Source organism: Pelodiscus sinensis, chromosome 5, assembly GCF_052426305.1.
Source record: "Pelodiscus sinensis isolate ZL-2025 chromosome 5, ASM5242630v1, whole genome shotgun sequence".
NCBI lineage: Eukaryota > Metazoa > Chordata > Testudines > Trionychidae > Pelodiscus > Pelodiscus sinensis.
In genome coordinates, this window is record NC_143056.1 from 122,780,242 (window position 1) to 122,796,973 (window position 16,732).

The window sequence follows — 16,732 nt, forward strand, 5'->3', positions numbered from 1 at the left end:
TTCTGGGATCCCCACCCAGGATTCCATCCAGCTCTTTATAAAACTGGCATGATTCAGGTGCAGCACCAGACTGGCTGTTTCCCTCCTCTGCCTTAGGGTAGGCTTTCTGGAGTTCCTTGATCTTGGCTGTGCACTGCAGGGTGTCTTGCTCATATCCCTTCTAATACAAGGCTCAAGAAATGCAACCGTATGTGTTTCAGTTCCTATGGGTCATTTGCAAGTCCGACTGCACCAATTCTTCTCACCCCCATGCTGATTAGATCTAAAAGCTCTGCACTGCTTCAAGCAGGAGAGTATTTGGATCAATAGCCACCACCTGTTTCCTGGAAAAGACGCTATGAGGATCTCCACATGATGAGCCACCAACACAGAAAATGGATTTAAATTTCTTGGGGTCTGCAGGCCAGAGGGGAGCATATCTTCACCTGAAAATATTAAGTGTCTGAAGGGCAGCTGAGTTCAAGGTGATGTCCAGAGTGGAATATACACTGGAGTTCAATCAACTCGACAAAAACCCCTACCTAGTACACACTGCATGACTGTCGATAGTGCAGAAACAAAAGTCCCTTGCAGGCAGTAGTGAAAGTAACTTAAAATGTCTTACAGGTACTGTCATATCGCAATCTGGGCCCCTGCCAGCTCTTTAAATAGCCCGCTGTTGGCTTTTGCCACAGCTCAGCCAGTTCTTGCCGGAGCTGCCCACCAGGACACACCTGCATACTTTCACCTCAGCTTACATGTCTGGAAGTTTTTTGTTGCCAAAAAAACCAAAAACAAACAAAACCAGCCATGTGTTATATTTGTCACATTGTAGAGTGGACGCTTAGAGGTTTGTTGTTAAAAAGCAATTTTTAATCAACAAAAAAAGTGACAGTGTATACAAGGCCTAATATTTGTTTTCAATGGGGCTTACCCCAAAATTAAGTGCACTCTAGCCACAGTCAGCCTTCGCTTTTTTGGTACTTGGAATAAGATCTGCATTAAAATGACAGTGAGAGTGGGAAAGAGGAGAGCTAGTTGTAGACATTTTAAGGACACTACACTAGGGGTATAAAAAACTTGTTTGTTAAACAATTTGTTTAAACTGGCTAACCGACGGGGGGGGGGGGTGGGGAGGAGAAAAACCACAAGACTGGAACACACCCCTACCACAGGCAGGGGCTGCACTAGCCAGGTCTGTTTGTTTATTTTTATATATATATATATATATATATATATATATATATATATATATATATATATATATATATATATATATATATATATATATATATATATAAAATATAAAGTACAGTCGTCAGCAGGCAACTCAGACTGTTGCAATTGCAAATGTGAAATATTTATGCAACATTTAAGATTTAATGTAATTAACTTTAAGTGTTATTGTGTTTGTCTGTATGATTTAGTTCTTACAATTTCTAATGTACTGACGCTGCATCTGCAGCTTGACAGAGAAGAGTATTATTTCCTAAATTAATAAAAAAAACCACATTAACTAAAAAAATTACACAACATACATCCTCTTAGATGTTGTTAAAATGCTGTAATTAACTCAAAGTTATCAGATTTGCACCACTGTATGAAGAAATGTGAAGTATCAGTGGGAAACTTGATTTAAAATATTTTTTGGAGATTTAAAAATCAAACCATCTTGACCAGTATTCTACAAGAAGCAATAAAAACCGAATTAAGGAGGTAAGGAACACAAACACTAGAGACATCAGAAATTGATGGGGGAGGGAAACCACCAAAAGCAAAGGTTATGTCTGTTCATTTAAAGTTTAGATAGTTTAAAACTAGTGATCAAATGACCTAATGCTACCTCTACAACTACTGACCCATGTTAAAAAAAAAAAAAAAAAAGTCTAGCTCAATAGGCTGGAGATTGCCTATCTCCTAGAACTGGAAGGGACCTTGAAAGTTCATTGAGTCCAGTCCCCTGCCTTCACAGCAGGACCAAGTACCATCCCTGACAAATTTTTGCCCCAAATCCCTAAATGGCCTCTGCAAAGACTGAACTCACAACCCTGGGTTTAGCAGGCCAATGCTCAAACCACTGAGTTATACCTCCCCCCCCCCCAATAGTCAGTAGAGTCACAAATTAGTGCAGAAAATCTACAGCATGTAAATAACTGGCAAACCCGCTTTGTTCACAGTCTGAATGCCTTTTGTACAAATAAATTATAACAACAAAAAGCCATTACTGCTCCTCTACACCACTGTAACTTGATACTCGTGATCACATGGCTCATAGAAAAAGGGACCCAGTTCTAAACAATCTGAAACATGCCTTTAGATGTTGTAGATATGTCACGTTAAAATTGAAAAAAGTTACTATACTGTACACAATTAGTTTTTCCTACTTAATTTACAGTATTAGCAGTTGAAAAGCATTGTAAGATAGATTAGAGTGCAAGATTTGTAGTTTTAAAAAAAAAATCTTTGAGTGCAATACATGCAAATTGCCAACATTTGGGAAAAGTATGCTATATTGTTCAATGTACATTTTCATCAGCTAAAATAATTCTATTATGCCTGCTGTAAGTCAAGACTGTTCAGTGCCATATACCAAAATAAAAAAAAGTTTGCAATATAGATGGCCACAAGTGCTGTCAAAAGATTGCAAATAATTATTCTAACAAAAGATAAAGGAAAAACATAAGTTGGGACATAAGATTTAACAAGCTCCAAAACTAGAACTAGAGGTTCAAGAATGTTTGATAATTGTCATAACACAAAGAGAAGGTATTTAAGAATACAAAAATGGGTAAAAAATGGCTTGGAATTTTCCCCTCAGAAAAGCTCTGCAGCAGGAAGTTTTGGTTAAGCCACTAGCAGCTATGGAGGCAAATTATATTTATTCCAATTAAATCTGTTTAACCACTCTCTTTGCTGTGAAGAGGTAATATGGATCACGTGGACATGAATTCCATCCAGGACTTTTCACATCTGGACCAAACTTTGCCAAGCTACAGTAAAATGAAGTACAGGCAATTCAAGTCTGCTGGAAAAACTTATTGTAGCAGATGAATTCTAATATAATCTTAGTAAGTGCCTTTGTCTAAATAACTAGCAAATCTCTCTCTCTACATCTTAAAGCAGCACATCAGTTACACTTTAACCAGGAAAACTCTCTCCATGAAGGAGGAAATTAGGCTTGAGTCAATTTCTCTCTAGTTCAGCAGATGTCACTGAAGAAGCACTGTTCCTCACATTCCTAGTACCTATGCTGATTTAAGAGACTAGTCGCTCTCCCCCTGCTGCCTCTACCAGAGAGAGGCAGCAAGGGGGGGAAGGGGATGGAAGAAGCAGGAGCCAGTGCTGGGGGTGAGTTGGCTTAAAAGCTGGTTCCCCACAGCTCCATCTTCTTGGGGGGCAGGGGAAGTAGAGGCACAGCAGAAAAGGTGCGGGGGGGGGGGGGGGACACTGCTGAAATTCTGCTTTTGAAATGTATGCGAGCCACAGCAGGACTCTTATACATTTCAAAAACAGAAGCCTTGCTCCCTGCAGGGCTTCCTTTTGAAGTGTACAAGAGTCCTGCCAGAGCTCTTGTACATTTCAAAGGATCAGGTGCTGCAGGGAGTGCGGGGACAGCTGGAGGAGTCCCCACTGGCCACACACTCCCTGTGGGGCTTCTGCTTTTGAAACGTACAAACGCCCCGCTGGTGCTCTTATAGGCTAATCGAATAGTCGGTTAATCAATCTAAATTTAACATCCCTACTAGGTATAATATTTCTTAAGGGAGTGGAGGGAAATTATACTACCACCCATCAGGTTAATAGCTATGTACCTTCTACATTAGAACAGTAATAGTGAAGTCCTCAGCGGATTTGATGGGGTCTCAGGCTTATCTTCCTTTTCGGGTGGTATAAAACTCTGCTTGGGGGGGGTAAAGTCTCACCCTCCACATTCACTTAAGGGACCTTGTTAGTCTTTCAAATTACATAACCCTATATAAGTGAGATCTAACTAAGGATGTCATCGTGTGAACAACTATTAATAACCAATAAGTCTAGGCTTATCAGTTAATCTTGTCAACTACATGCATTCCCCTCCCCTCCTCCCACAGAGGCAGCAAGACATAAGCACAGGAGCCAACGCCTGTGAGGAGTTGACTTAAAAGCCAGCTCCCCATGAGCACCAGATCTGCCTGCCCATCGCCCCCGCTGCTGTCTCTATCATTGCACTCCCAGCTTAACTTCCAGGAAGCCCCTTGACACCCTGCACTGCTGCTTCTGTATCAGAGGCACCAGTGTGGGGTTGCAGGCAGGCGGTCTGCATGAGAAGCTAGTTTTTAAACTGGTTCCCCTCACAGACCAGCTCCTGCCTGCAACCCCATGCTGCTGCCTCTCAAAGAGGCAGCAGTGCAGGGTGGCAAAGAGCTCCCTGGGAGCAAAGCCAGGAGTGCACTGGCTGCCAGCCCCACTCCCAGGGACTATTGAATAGTCATGTAACCGCTAAGTTTGTGTCGTTACACAACTATATCCAACATCCCTAGTTCTAACTAGGGATGTGAAAGTGTAAACTGTACATGGTTATCTGATGAGCCTAGACTTATTGGTTAATCTTCAGTTATATGCAGCTCTGCCCCTCCCCCCTCACCCCCTTGCTGCTGCCTCTGATATAGAGGCAGCAGCACAGAGGAGGGGAGTCAGCTCTGCGAGGGCTGGTATGCACAGGAAGCTGCCTCCATCCACGTGTAAACGTGCAACCACTTGAAATTTTCAGTAGTTACACGTTTACCTAAACACACACATTTTAAACACTCTGAGTTCTAACCCATGGCTTCTCTGCATGATGGAAGGGGGAAAAAAAAAAAAAAAAAAAAAGAGAGTACTGGCCTAGTTACATTGGTGTGTTCATTATTCTGGAACAAGAATAATGCCCACGTAGAGAGTTACTTACACAGGTACGACTACTGTATCATTACACTATTTGTCGAGCCCCAAGTATAATCTACTCGCCCATGGCGAGTAGATTACACCCCAGAAGAGCTGGCGCGGAGCGATCTGTGCATGCGCAGAACCATCCGCACATGATCACAGAACCATGCAGCTGCTGAGCAGGGCTCGCCTCCGCTCAGCAAGCCCTGATTATACTGGTAAGTTTCACCATGTAAACAAATCCTTTGTTTCAATGTACAGCCTAATCTCACTCTGCATCCCTCACATCCAGACACCCTGAATACTGATTTCAAGATGGTAAATGTAACTGAATTGGTCAGCTTCTGAACTCTGTTGGAGACCTAGTTTTTTTTTTTGGGGGGGGGGGGGGGGGAGGGAATTTGAAAAAACACAAAGAAACAGCACCTATTACTGTATTATCTGAATGTGTTCTTTACAGTTTAAGCAAGCAAAGTGGCTCATCACATACAGTAATTCCTCATTTAACTCTATAGATATGTTTCAGAAAGTGATCGTGTTAAGTAAAAACATGTAATGCAGGGTCAATTTTCCCCATTGAAAATAATAGAAAAGGTGGGGGGTTGCATTTCAAGCGGTGGTGTCTGTTGGGACCAGGACATAAGGTTGAGGGAGAAAGGGGATTGGGTTACATCAGGGAGAGGAGGTGTTTGTCTCTGGGGAAGGGAAGGGCAGGGAAGGGAAGGGAAGGGAAGGGAAAGGGAGGGGGATTTGGCTGGGAGTATGCCCCTGTGATGGGTCTGCCAGGACCCGCACTGCATCCAACGAGGGGGGGGGCGGGGAGGGTGAAGGGGACAGTCCAATGGGGATTGGTGAGGCGCATGGCAAACCCTCCCCAGCTTTGCAGGGAGGTGGGGGAAGCCCTGCGCAGCCACCGGCAACAGGCCAGCTGGGGACATCATGTTATTCCGGGGATGGTCGTGTAATTCAAAAAACGTTCCCTAAAAAAAATCGTGCTATCGCGAAAACGTGTTAAGCGGGCACATGTTAAATGAGGAATTACTGTATTTTAAAAGGCCATATATACATATGTGAGCCCCAATTCAGTGTCACCTCCTGCACCCCAAACCTGCCATCCTCATCCCCACCCCAGAGCCTATTTTTCCTCCTGCACCCCAACCCTGAAGTTCCCTCTTGCATCCCAAACCCTTAACCCCAGGTCCACCCCAGAGCCCTCACTAGGGATGTTTAATCTAAATTTAACTGGGTAATCAGATAGCTGATGCAATTTGCATCAACTATTTGATTAGTTGATAAGGGCGCCTCCGACTTAAGTATAGCAACAGCCCCAGGGATGTTGTTACAATTCAAAGGGAAAGTGCTGCAGGGAGCACAGGGCCAGAGGGGGACTCAAGCAGTCCCCCCACTGGCCCTGGGCTCTCCATGACATTTCAAAGTGGCAGGGCCACATGGAGCTCAGGATCAGCATGGGAGTGCCCAGCTACCCCGGGCTGCATGCAGCATTTCAAAAAGGCAGACCCTGGGCTCTGCCTAGTGATGCCACTTTGAAATGCTGCATGCAGCCCCCAGCTGGCCCTGGGATGCACGTGGCACTTCAAAGCAGCAGTGACATGTGGAGCCCAGAGTCTGGCTCCAGTTTGCATGCGGTGCAGCCGCTTTGAAGCATCCCCGCTTCTCTCCCCTCCCCCCCTGCCCCCCCCCCCCCGTTGCTGCCTCTGATAGAGGCAGCAAAGGGGGGAGGGGAAGCAACTAGTGTGTCAACTATCCGATAAGCAAATGATAGATAGTCAATTAGTCCTTCAAGTCCCTAGCCTTCACTCCAACCCTCTACCTCAATCCACAGCCTCCTACTGTATTCCAAATCAGTAGCCCCTGTTTGGAGCCCACTGCTGTAGACCAAACTCCAGAGCCTTTGTACCACAACCTTCTGTCCTAGCCCACAGTCCTTCATTCCTGGTCTCATCCCATAGCTTTCATCCAGAACCAGGGCCCTCACACTCCCACCCTCTGCTCTAGGCCTAAGCCCCTTCCCCCACACAGAATCCGTGGCCCCATGCCTGCCATATGAATTTTATTATGTGCACCAATATGAAGATGTGTCACAAGTCACATCAACATTGGTGCCCATAACAAAATTCATTCTGCCTGAGTGGACTCTTGTTGATTGTGGGAAAGGCAGGCTTGATGGCATTTCCACTGAGCACCCAAGCTACTAATTTCAAGTTCGGCATGCTCTGTAGGATGCACAGCCTAGAACAGGGCTGGGCAAAATATAGCCCACAGGATGGATTCAGCCTGCCAAGTTGCTGGATCTGGCAGAAAGGCTCCCTACCTCCCCTGCTAAGAAAAAAGAGGGCCCTCCAGCTGTTTGTCTTTGAACAGCTGCAAGCCCAGGGGAGGGGAGAGAGGCTTTGAGGGCTGCCCCCACCCTCCCACTCCTTCCCCTAAAACCAACATAACCCAAACCCTCTGCCCCCATGCCCCCCTCCTGCACCCCAATCCCTTACTGCAAGCTTCCTTCTGCATCGAACCTCCATCCCAGACTCTGCACCACCTCCATTAACATCACTGAAGAGTGCGGCCCTTGACCACTTTCCAAATTCTTGAAGTGCCCCTCCCCATATCAAACATTATTGCCCACCTGTGGTCTAGAGAATATGCAATATATTTACTGAACAGAAAACTGGGACATTGCCAACACACATCTGATTATCTAGGTTATAGTTCTAATAATTAACCTAAGGCAGGGGTGGGGAACCTTTTGTGGGTCAGGAGGCCACAGAAGCGTCCAGTCGGGGACCGCACACAAGAAACAAAAATAAAAACATACTCATGTGCTCCCCACAACTGAGAAGGAGAGAAAACACTCCTCACATTTCCCTTGCACACCAGAGTCTACCTGGGGAGGCCCAGGCTAGTTGATTTTATGTGTTCCAGCCCTGTGGGGGGATGGCAGGCGGCTGGCGTACCATTACAGGGGCTAGATCTAGGCAGGCCAGCCCCTGGACAATAGGTACCCCACTCTGATCTAAGGCATCATTTATAATACTTTCTAAAAACCCAGTTTACATTATTTATACTGTTTAAATTTGTCATTGGGGAAAATGAAAGTCAATTGTTACTTTTTATTTAAAACAGGCAGTGTGACTATGCCATGATAAAAATCTGGCCATAGACCTTGAACACTCGTGCAGTGTTTAAAAACAAACAACTGGTTTTGCTCCTCCCCCCCCTTTAATTTGTGTAAAGATTTCTATTGGTCTTAAATTCTTTGTAAAAAACAAGCTTTTGCTAAGCAAGTTTTTCCTCAAGTTCTTCCTCCACGCCCCCACTCATCAAAAATGCCTTCACTCTTAAAAAAATATATATGGCTTAATATAAAATTAAAAATATAAAATGTAAACAAAGCATATATAAAATCTCAAATGTAAACTAACAAGAAATGCAAAATCATAGTTTCACAAAACTCAGGCATGTATCCTGCAAATCCTTAAAAATTAGTGGACTACTTATACATTACCTATATTGCTGTACAGGTTTGACCTCCTGGGTCCAGCTCCCTTGGGAGCTGACCAGTCCCAGATGAGGGAGTTTTCCAGACTAGAAAGAGTCCAGGAAAGGGGGTGGGGGGGGGGGGGGAGAGGGGTGCCAGCCTTCTATTGGGCTCCTCTCACCAACTACCAGCCAGTGCTGCCCCAGCCCCCTTGCTTCAGCAACCCCCTGGGCTCCAGAAGTGACCCTATGGACACTCACAGCCCCCACCAGCTAAGAGCCCTAAAGCTCCCCAGTCCTCTACCTGGCCCCGCTAGCTGTGGATTCCAGCGGCCCACCCCCACCCTCTGGACTCTGGTGGCTTCCTGGCCCCATTGGTTGTGAGCTCTGCTGCCCCCATCGGCTTCCCAACCCAGCCAGCTGCAGGTTCTGTTGTCCTACTGGTCGGCTCTGCTCCCAACCGCTAGCAACCTCCATGCTCTGGCTCCCTAGTCATCCATGGTCCTTCTAGACCACCGATGTTGCCAGACAATAGAGGTCCAACTTGTACTACCAGAGGTATCTTTGTGGTAGGTATACTTAACACTAAGCATAGTGTTATGAGGGAAAGACATACAAGTTATTGCTGCAGTTGGAACCATAATAAAATTTCTTTCATTTTAGAAAAAAAGTGACTGTATAACCACAAAAATTGGTTAAATTTAAACTGGCCTAGTCCATGTAAAGGTATGATGTCAAAGGAAATCAAATAAGCTAGGGTCCCACTTCTGCACTATTTAGTATTTAATTCAATGTAGAAGGAAAAAAGTCTCACTTTTATATCCATCTTGTTGATAGGTTATGCGTGGCAGATTAGAGTAAATGCCACATTAGACATTCCTCATTAGTAATTGAATTCATTCAAGACAAACATTTTTCATTACTGTTTGATCTTTTAATTCAAACAAGTTCTTACTTTGTTTGAATTGTGACTATGAAACCAAAACACGTCAGGAAATAGCATGGAAAAGCAAAAACTGATCCATCAGTTCATCTACCTCAAGCTCACAATGGGATAAAAACCTCATGTTTCTTTCTGAAAGTGGAATAACCTCAAATGACAGCCACTCTTTTCACTGTTTTAGAACCTCCTGTGTAGCACTCAAACTTAAGAATTCACTTTGTTACAAGAGGAAAATCTGAAGGAGAAAAGGGAAAAGACACTTGGGAAGCAGCACAGAACAAAATTAGATCACACACCCAAGCATCAGTAATAATTCCACAGGAGATAGATTTAAAAGGGGAGGCATGGAAAGGCAAGCTGGAAAAACTGCCCCAAGAATGCTGAAAACCTCTCAGAAAAGACCATAGCAGAAACCAAAAGGAGAGCAGGAATCTGCTGAATCAAAGCTCTCTTGCAAAGGGAGCTGTTCAGGGAAGCCACCAAGCCAAAGTCAGATGTTTTTGTGGCCAACACAGGCAACTCCCTTCCCCCTACACACATTAGAGACACTCAACTCACAGATCTTGGTACACTCCCAGATTCAAAGGAGAACCCACCACAAAATACTGCTGAAGAGGAATAGACTGTATGTGTGGGATAAAAACAACTCCCCCCCCCCCCCCCCCACCGACACCAAGAACACTACCCCTAAAACTGGAAGTCTCCAATGCAGGAAGGGGCATGTTTACTAGATTAGCCAATCCCTGTCTAGGAGCAATTACTGTCAGAGCCTCCAAACAACTGAGCTGGCTACCTCCACAGTAGTGCTGCCCCAGAGGAGAACACAGTACATTTTGAACCATCATTTTGGCTCCAGGTACCTAGTGCCATCAGCAGGGAGGGGGTGTGGGTGGATGGAACACACTCATGCAGTCCCCAAAAGCAAAGCTTTTAGCAAAGCAGTATTAAGCTCAGTAACACTGGAGGGCTACATACCACAAGTGGGAATGTGCAGTGGCTACCTCAGACAGCTGAATGACATTCATGGTAAAACCATATGAGATAACAGAATCATTACTGTGATAAGTTACAACACATGTCTTAGGCTAAATCAGTGTACTGTACAAACTGGGAATTAGAACTAATATATACAAAACCTCTTCAGTGCTTACAATGAATACTCATGGATCTGTTCTGCCATGACATGCATTTAGAAAGACCACCATATATAAAAATTCATGTACAAAGTAAAATGTAGCTCAATTAAACAATTTTTATTTCTATTAAAGTAATACCCGATTTAAAGAGTAAATAGACCAAACAGAGTTTAAGACCCAGATGTCTTGTAACTAAAGATAATCTTATTTTAGGGTAATTTAGTTAGGTTTCAGATGCATTTTTCCCCTACCATTCTACTTCTGAGACTATAGTGTATTTCAGCTATCTTAAAAACTTACCTCTGAGCTGAATTTGTTTAACAAAAAAATTAAATTGAAGGGTGTGTATACATATTCATAATGCAACTGTAAATGAAAACAGCCTACCAGTTCTGAAACTTAAAATTTGTAGGATTTAGTGAACTTGAACTGATCCCAACTGAAACTTCATGAAATTCCATGTTCTACCTCTATAGAGAATTCATAATCAGACCCTCATGTGGCTTTAAAAAAAAAACAAAAACAAAAAACAAAAGAACAAAGCCACACAACAACCCCATCCACCTTAAAATTTGCCAACTTACAATAAACAATGAAGTCCTGTGGCACCTTACAGATTTATAAGGTGCCACAGGACTCCTCATTGTTTATGCAGATTCAGACTAACAGAGCTACTACTCCTCTGATACTAACTTACAAAGTAATTGGGTTTTTTTTAAATGTTTTGTTGAAGTCAGAATGTATGTGCTTTTAATTTATGCTATATTTAAATGGAAATATTGTAGACAAATGTGATTAATACACAGAAACCATTAAGACTATACATAAAAGATTCTGGCACAGATTTGTGAAGACTTCACATTCCCTCCCTCATGATCTCTCTTTCAGAGAAGAATTTCTTAAAAGACCATTTAAAAGTCAAAATCCCCACTTTAAGTTTCATTGTGGATAAGGATACACTTTCGTCTCCTCACAATCCCTAGAACTTCAGAACTTTTGGCCTTTCATCAACAGAAAACAAGAGACATTTCAATAGAATGGCAATGTTTTCAAAACCAAGAATGCCCATTCAAAACAGGTTTTAGCAAAGAGACAACTAGCAGAGATTTTAATATTATTTATTCATACATAGCTACAAAGGATACAAACTCTCAGCAGCGGAACTCTAGTGATCAGATCTCTATCAAAGTTGCCATAAGTTGTCAGCACAGTAACTATCTTCTGTCCTCAGTTTCCATATACAACCAGAGTTTAACTGCTCCCCCAATCCATATCTTCCCTGCTTTCAAGGTTTAAGGGGAAAAAACACCTTCAAATCGCCAGGGCACATCCGAATGAGATGCAGAGTACTTAGCTCTGTTTCTAATCCTATGCTGCCCCCTGGAGGTCACCTCCTGCCTTCCTTGGACTATGTGAACAGACATCCCAGTCCCTTAGAAGGATCCAAAGTCCCCATCCCTCCTAGCCACTGCTGCCAGAGGGATCACGGTCACCCAGCCCCCGCTTTTCCTCCACACCCAGGGAGGAGACGGGAACAGCCAGAGCCACTTCCTCTCTTCATCAATCCCTCTCTACCGGCCCGGCCCTCTTCAGCCCGGCGGAGCCGCCATGGGTCCCTTTAAATCCCCGAGCACCACAGGATGTCAGCTGTCAGAGAGCAGCGGTGGGCTGCTACCATCCCCGTGTGGGACCAGGGTGCCCCCCCCGTGACACCCTCCGCACTGCGCTCCCCCGGGGATAGGCACACCCGGCCGCCGCCCAGCGAGGGGGGCACACGGCTGGCTCCCCCGCCCCAGGCAGGACCCCCCCCCAGTCCTCTCCGATCCCAGCCATTACTCCCCTCGACCCCAGCCATCTCCCTGCCGCGCCCCCTGCGACCCCCCCGCCACTGCCTCCTTCGACCCCCGCCGAGCTGCCCCCACGCTAGCTACCCCGGTCCGCTCACCGTGACTCCCGCCGCCATCCTGGGCTCGGTACCCCCCTCCCCGCCCGGAAAGGGATCGCTCCCCCCTCCCCCCAGGCCCACCTGGCCACGGCCCCCCCCCCTCAATAGCGCCCGGGGGCCGCTTGGCAGCCCCACCCGCTGAACACTTACCGCCTGGCTGCCCCTCCGCGCTGGGGTCCCTGCCGCCACCCCCGGCCCCGCCGCCGCTGCCCCGAGCTCCAGCCGGAGGAAAATTAATCATAAAAAAAAATATTATTATTCCAGGGGGAAAAATGGCGGATTAAAATCCAAGATGGCGGCGGCAAGGGCCGAACTCTGTGGGGGGAAGAGCCGCCTAGAGATCCATCCGCCAGGCCCCGCGAGAAAGAGTCCCTTGGGCCCCCTCACAGAGACCCTGCGGAGCGGTGGCGCTACGGTCACCGCCTCCTGCTTCTCCGTGGGGAGCCCCTCGGCACTTCGCTCGCGCACTCAGAGCAGCCTCCACCGCGTGCCGAGGTCCCGTCTCTCCCTGCCAGCCCCGCTGCCGCCTCACACAATCAGGCGAGGCGCCTCCTGTCCGTGTGCTCCAAGGCGGCGGAAGAACACGCCAAGCTCTAGTCCTGCAAGATCGCTCCTCGCGGCGGAGGAATACGCCTCAAAATAAATCCCTTCTAGTGCTTCACGCTACTTCCCAGAGCGACGGCGCAGCGCCGAATGGGTCTCTCCGCCTGCGCTTCCCCCGAGGCAGAGGAACAGGATGCGGGGCGACTCCCATGACCTCTCCAGGCTGTTTATGAGCCGGGCGGAGGGATTCACAATCACACTGAAACAAGTCCCGGCTCCATCCCAGTGTTAGGGGCGGCCGCGGCGGAGCACGGAAAGAAGTCTCGGTCGGTATTAGAACCTGAAGGGATCCCTCCGCTTCCGACGGCCCTTTAAATACCGGTCACTGGCAACAGCGGAAGGAAAATGAATCCTCCCCACCCTTGGATATGGGAGCGAGCGAGTCGAGGCCTGTCGTCGGATCCTGGGGGGGGGGGGCTTATCAGCAACACCCCTCACCGCTGTCCCAGCCCCGAGGAGCTCTAGCCACCTCTCCAGATCCCCACCCGTGTGTGTCAGGGCATGGGGGAGGTCACTTCCTCAGTGCTTGGGGGAGCTGTCCAGCATGTGGTCAACTGCCCCTCCAGGCTCTGCGTGAAGTTCTGCTGACTGCCACCGTCCTGCTTTGGTTTCCAACCCAGATCCCCATAATCAGAGATTCCACCTTCTGTGTCAACTCCCTTATGGGTGGCGCACTGACTTGCCAAAGTCTTCCAGGGTGACTTTTAATGTCCACACAGATAAACCACAAACCTCTGCTGGGCCTGGCTTCAGCAAGGTCTGGGTCATGATTATCTGAGGAAGTCCTTATGTACTGCCTTAAGGCTCTAAATCTTAGGGCAAATCAACACTACAAAGATGGCAGGGTGCCCCTTACTTCTTCCCTGCCCTTTCCCTATGCAATAGAGTTGCCTTTCTCTTGCCTTCCCCCAACCTCTACTCGCAAGGGGATCTCTTGTTTTTAAAAATGCTGTGTCACTTAGATGAACTGCTATTCCCACTTGGCTTAAAGTAAGGCAACTCCATATTCTATGCAGGTGGAGTTGTATACCTTAAGTCAAGCTGCTGGGTCTAGTGTAGACCTGGCCCAAGGTATTTTAATCACATCTCATCACTTGCAGAATTTTGTTTTAAATCTCAGTTTGAATTATACAAGCAAACAAAAAAGTATCTCAAACAGGTAAGTGTTTTTGAGTTTAAAAAAAACATTAAATAGATTGTACTGAAATTTAGTAATAAGTAACTGCTCCCAAAGCTGAGAACGTGCACCCAACTGTTAGACTAGAGGACAAATTTTTGCTGTCAAGTTGTAAACCTGTGAAAATAATTATTTAAAATCAAAAGTGATGGCACATATTTAATAGCGTCACAAATAGTGATACCATGATAACATTAATGACAAGGACCTAGAGTGTTCAGTCTGCTTAAGGAACTAGCCCCTCCCCCCAGCTCACTGTGGCATTGGGGTCCCTGCCATATAAAGGGATCACCTTACCTTTCATATTGGGCCTTGCATATAAAGGGATCACCTTACCTTTCATATTGGGCCTTGCATATAAAGGGATCACCTTACCTTTCACTGAATTCCAGCTACTTTTGGACTGGAAGGTGAAGGCCTTTGGCCTTGTCTTCACAAATGATTTGCCTCAATTCCAGCAATGGATAAATTGTTGTTGGTATAGCTGAGCCAGTTCAAGCAATGACGCTTAACTACATCCCTACCACAGCCTTTTACAAGCAAACCAAAGAGAGAATCAAAGTTAAGCTGAAAGGGTGTCAACTTTTGAAAATACACTTGTCTAAAAAGTTTTCCCTACTATTGTGACAATACTTTAAAATTATTACGTCTGAAACATATTAAAGAAAAACAATATTTTCAGTTTGTTTACATTGTGCAATTGGCAGCATTTTGTGTTGAACAGTTCACTGTTTTCCCTCTGAACTGTAATAAATCAGTTTTCATTTTGTATGGGTCTTTAACACAGTAACAAAGGTAATAAATATTCTTTAAAATAGGGAATTTTGATGGTAAAAAATCACAAAAAGTGGCAGGGTGGTTCAGGAGCAAGTTTCATACATTGAGCTACTTTTAACTCTTTAAAACTGACTAGATTTCAATAAGACTGTGTCTCTTTAAGGCTGAGTGGCTGATTTACATATACTTATGAAAACCAGCATGCACACAAAGCCCAGCTCCCTGGAAGTGCAAGCTCAGAAATATAGCGAAAAATGTCTATTGTACATGTCTCAAATAATTATCTATATTAAATTTTTTAGTTTCCAGTCAGTTATCTCAGTAAGATAGGGAACATTTCAAATCTTCAAATTTTGCTGGTTTTGGAGTTAATAATCAAGAAAAAGGAAGGTGAAAATGGAATTGTTTATTCTTTTAAATGGATGGAAAAATCACTTTATTCATACACTCATTTAAAATAGCTGTGAGTTTTTCCACCTTAACTAGAAAATCTGCTCTGAAACTATAGGATTGAAAGGTTTAGGACACTTACTACTGAGTTAAAGCATAAAAAGAATTTCAGTTGATAATGACAAGATAATTATTTCAGTAACTTTAATTCTTAATTCTTTAGTAATGTGGTTAACAGATTAAGTTTTTTTCAGTTTAATTGACATTAATAGTAGCTAGCCACTTATACTATATGTTGACTTTTTACACTTCCCTCTCCTTGGGCAGTGGAACTTGCATGAAATGGAGAAAATATAAATGAAAAACACACTTTTCTACACTGCAGGATTTAAAAGTTTTCTTTTTCTTTTGTTTTTGTTGTCCTTTTGGCTAAACAATTTCCATTGAGAAATCATACTTACATGCTTCTATTGATATTCAATTTTGTAAAACCATTTCTTTTAAACAAATCCTGCTTTGGGGTCCAGAATTAACATTCCAATCCTTACAGCCCTGTACAGCCAGATCCTGCTTTTTTACCCTAAGAAGTGGTAAACTGTGCAACTTAAGGGCTGCGTCTAGACTGGCATGATTTTGCGGAAATACTTTTAACGGAAAAGTTTTTCCGTTAAAAGTATTTCTTCAAAAGAGCGTCTAGATCGGCATGGATGCTTTTGCGCAAAAAGTGCTTTTGCCATTTTAGCCATCGGGCTTTCTTGCGCAAAAAATTAAGGTGCCTGTCTACACTGGCTCTCTTGCGCAAATATTCTTGCACAAGAGGGCTTATCCCTGAGCTGGAGAGTCAAAGTATTTGCGCAAGAAGCACTGAATTCTTACATTAGAACGTCAGTGCTCTTGCGCAAATTCAAGAAGCCAGTGTAGACAGCTGGCAAGTTTTTGCGCAAAAGCATCTGCTTTTGCGCAAAATCTTGCCAATCTAGACGCATCCAAGGAGCTTAGCTTTGCTGGGGAGTTTACAACATAGATAGGGAGCTGTGCAGTATGGAAATATCCCTCTTGGGAGGGACAAGGATAGGGACATGGGTCTCCACCTAAAAGAGGTGAAGGCTGAGAAGTCAGGAGCCTGAAGTGGGTGCCTTTACTGGGCCACAGAGAATGAGTACAGGCAGTCCCCGAGTTACGCGGCTCCGACTTATGTCAGATCCGCAGTTACGAATGGGGATTTTCTCGCCCCGGAGGACAGGAGCGGCGGGACGCCTGGTCCCGCCGCCCGCCTCCTCCGGGGCGAGAAAAGCTGCTCCCCGTCTCCCTGGTCTGCTGGGCGAGCCAGCAGACCAGGGAGACGGGGAGCAAAGCAGCGGAGGACCCGGGGCCGGACCCGCGGC

General features: G+C 45.3%; 1 protein-coding gene across 3 annotated transcripts in view; it reads right to left on the bottom strand.

Annotated features, from left to right (window-relative positions):
• The window catches only part of KMT5B (lysine methyltransferase 5B), a 57,599-nt gene extending 44,437 nt beyond the window's left edge, over nt 1-13,162 (bottom strand). The window contains exon 1 of one of the 3 annotated variants that reach the window (XM_075928309.2): nt 12,551-13,162. The gene's annotated coding sequence lies outside the window, so the exon portion shown is untranslated. Of the gene's footprint in view, nt 1-12,400; nt 12,422-12,550 lie in introns of those variants that run through there. The other 2 variants (XM_075928311.2, XM_075928310.2) reach the window with 2 other exon arrangements.
• Nucleotides 13,163-16,732: the final 3,570 nt, after the last annotated feature.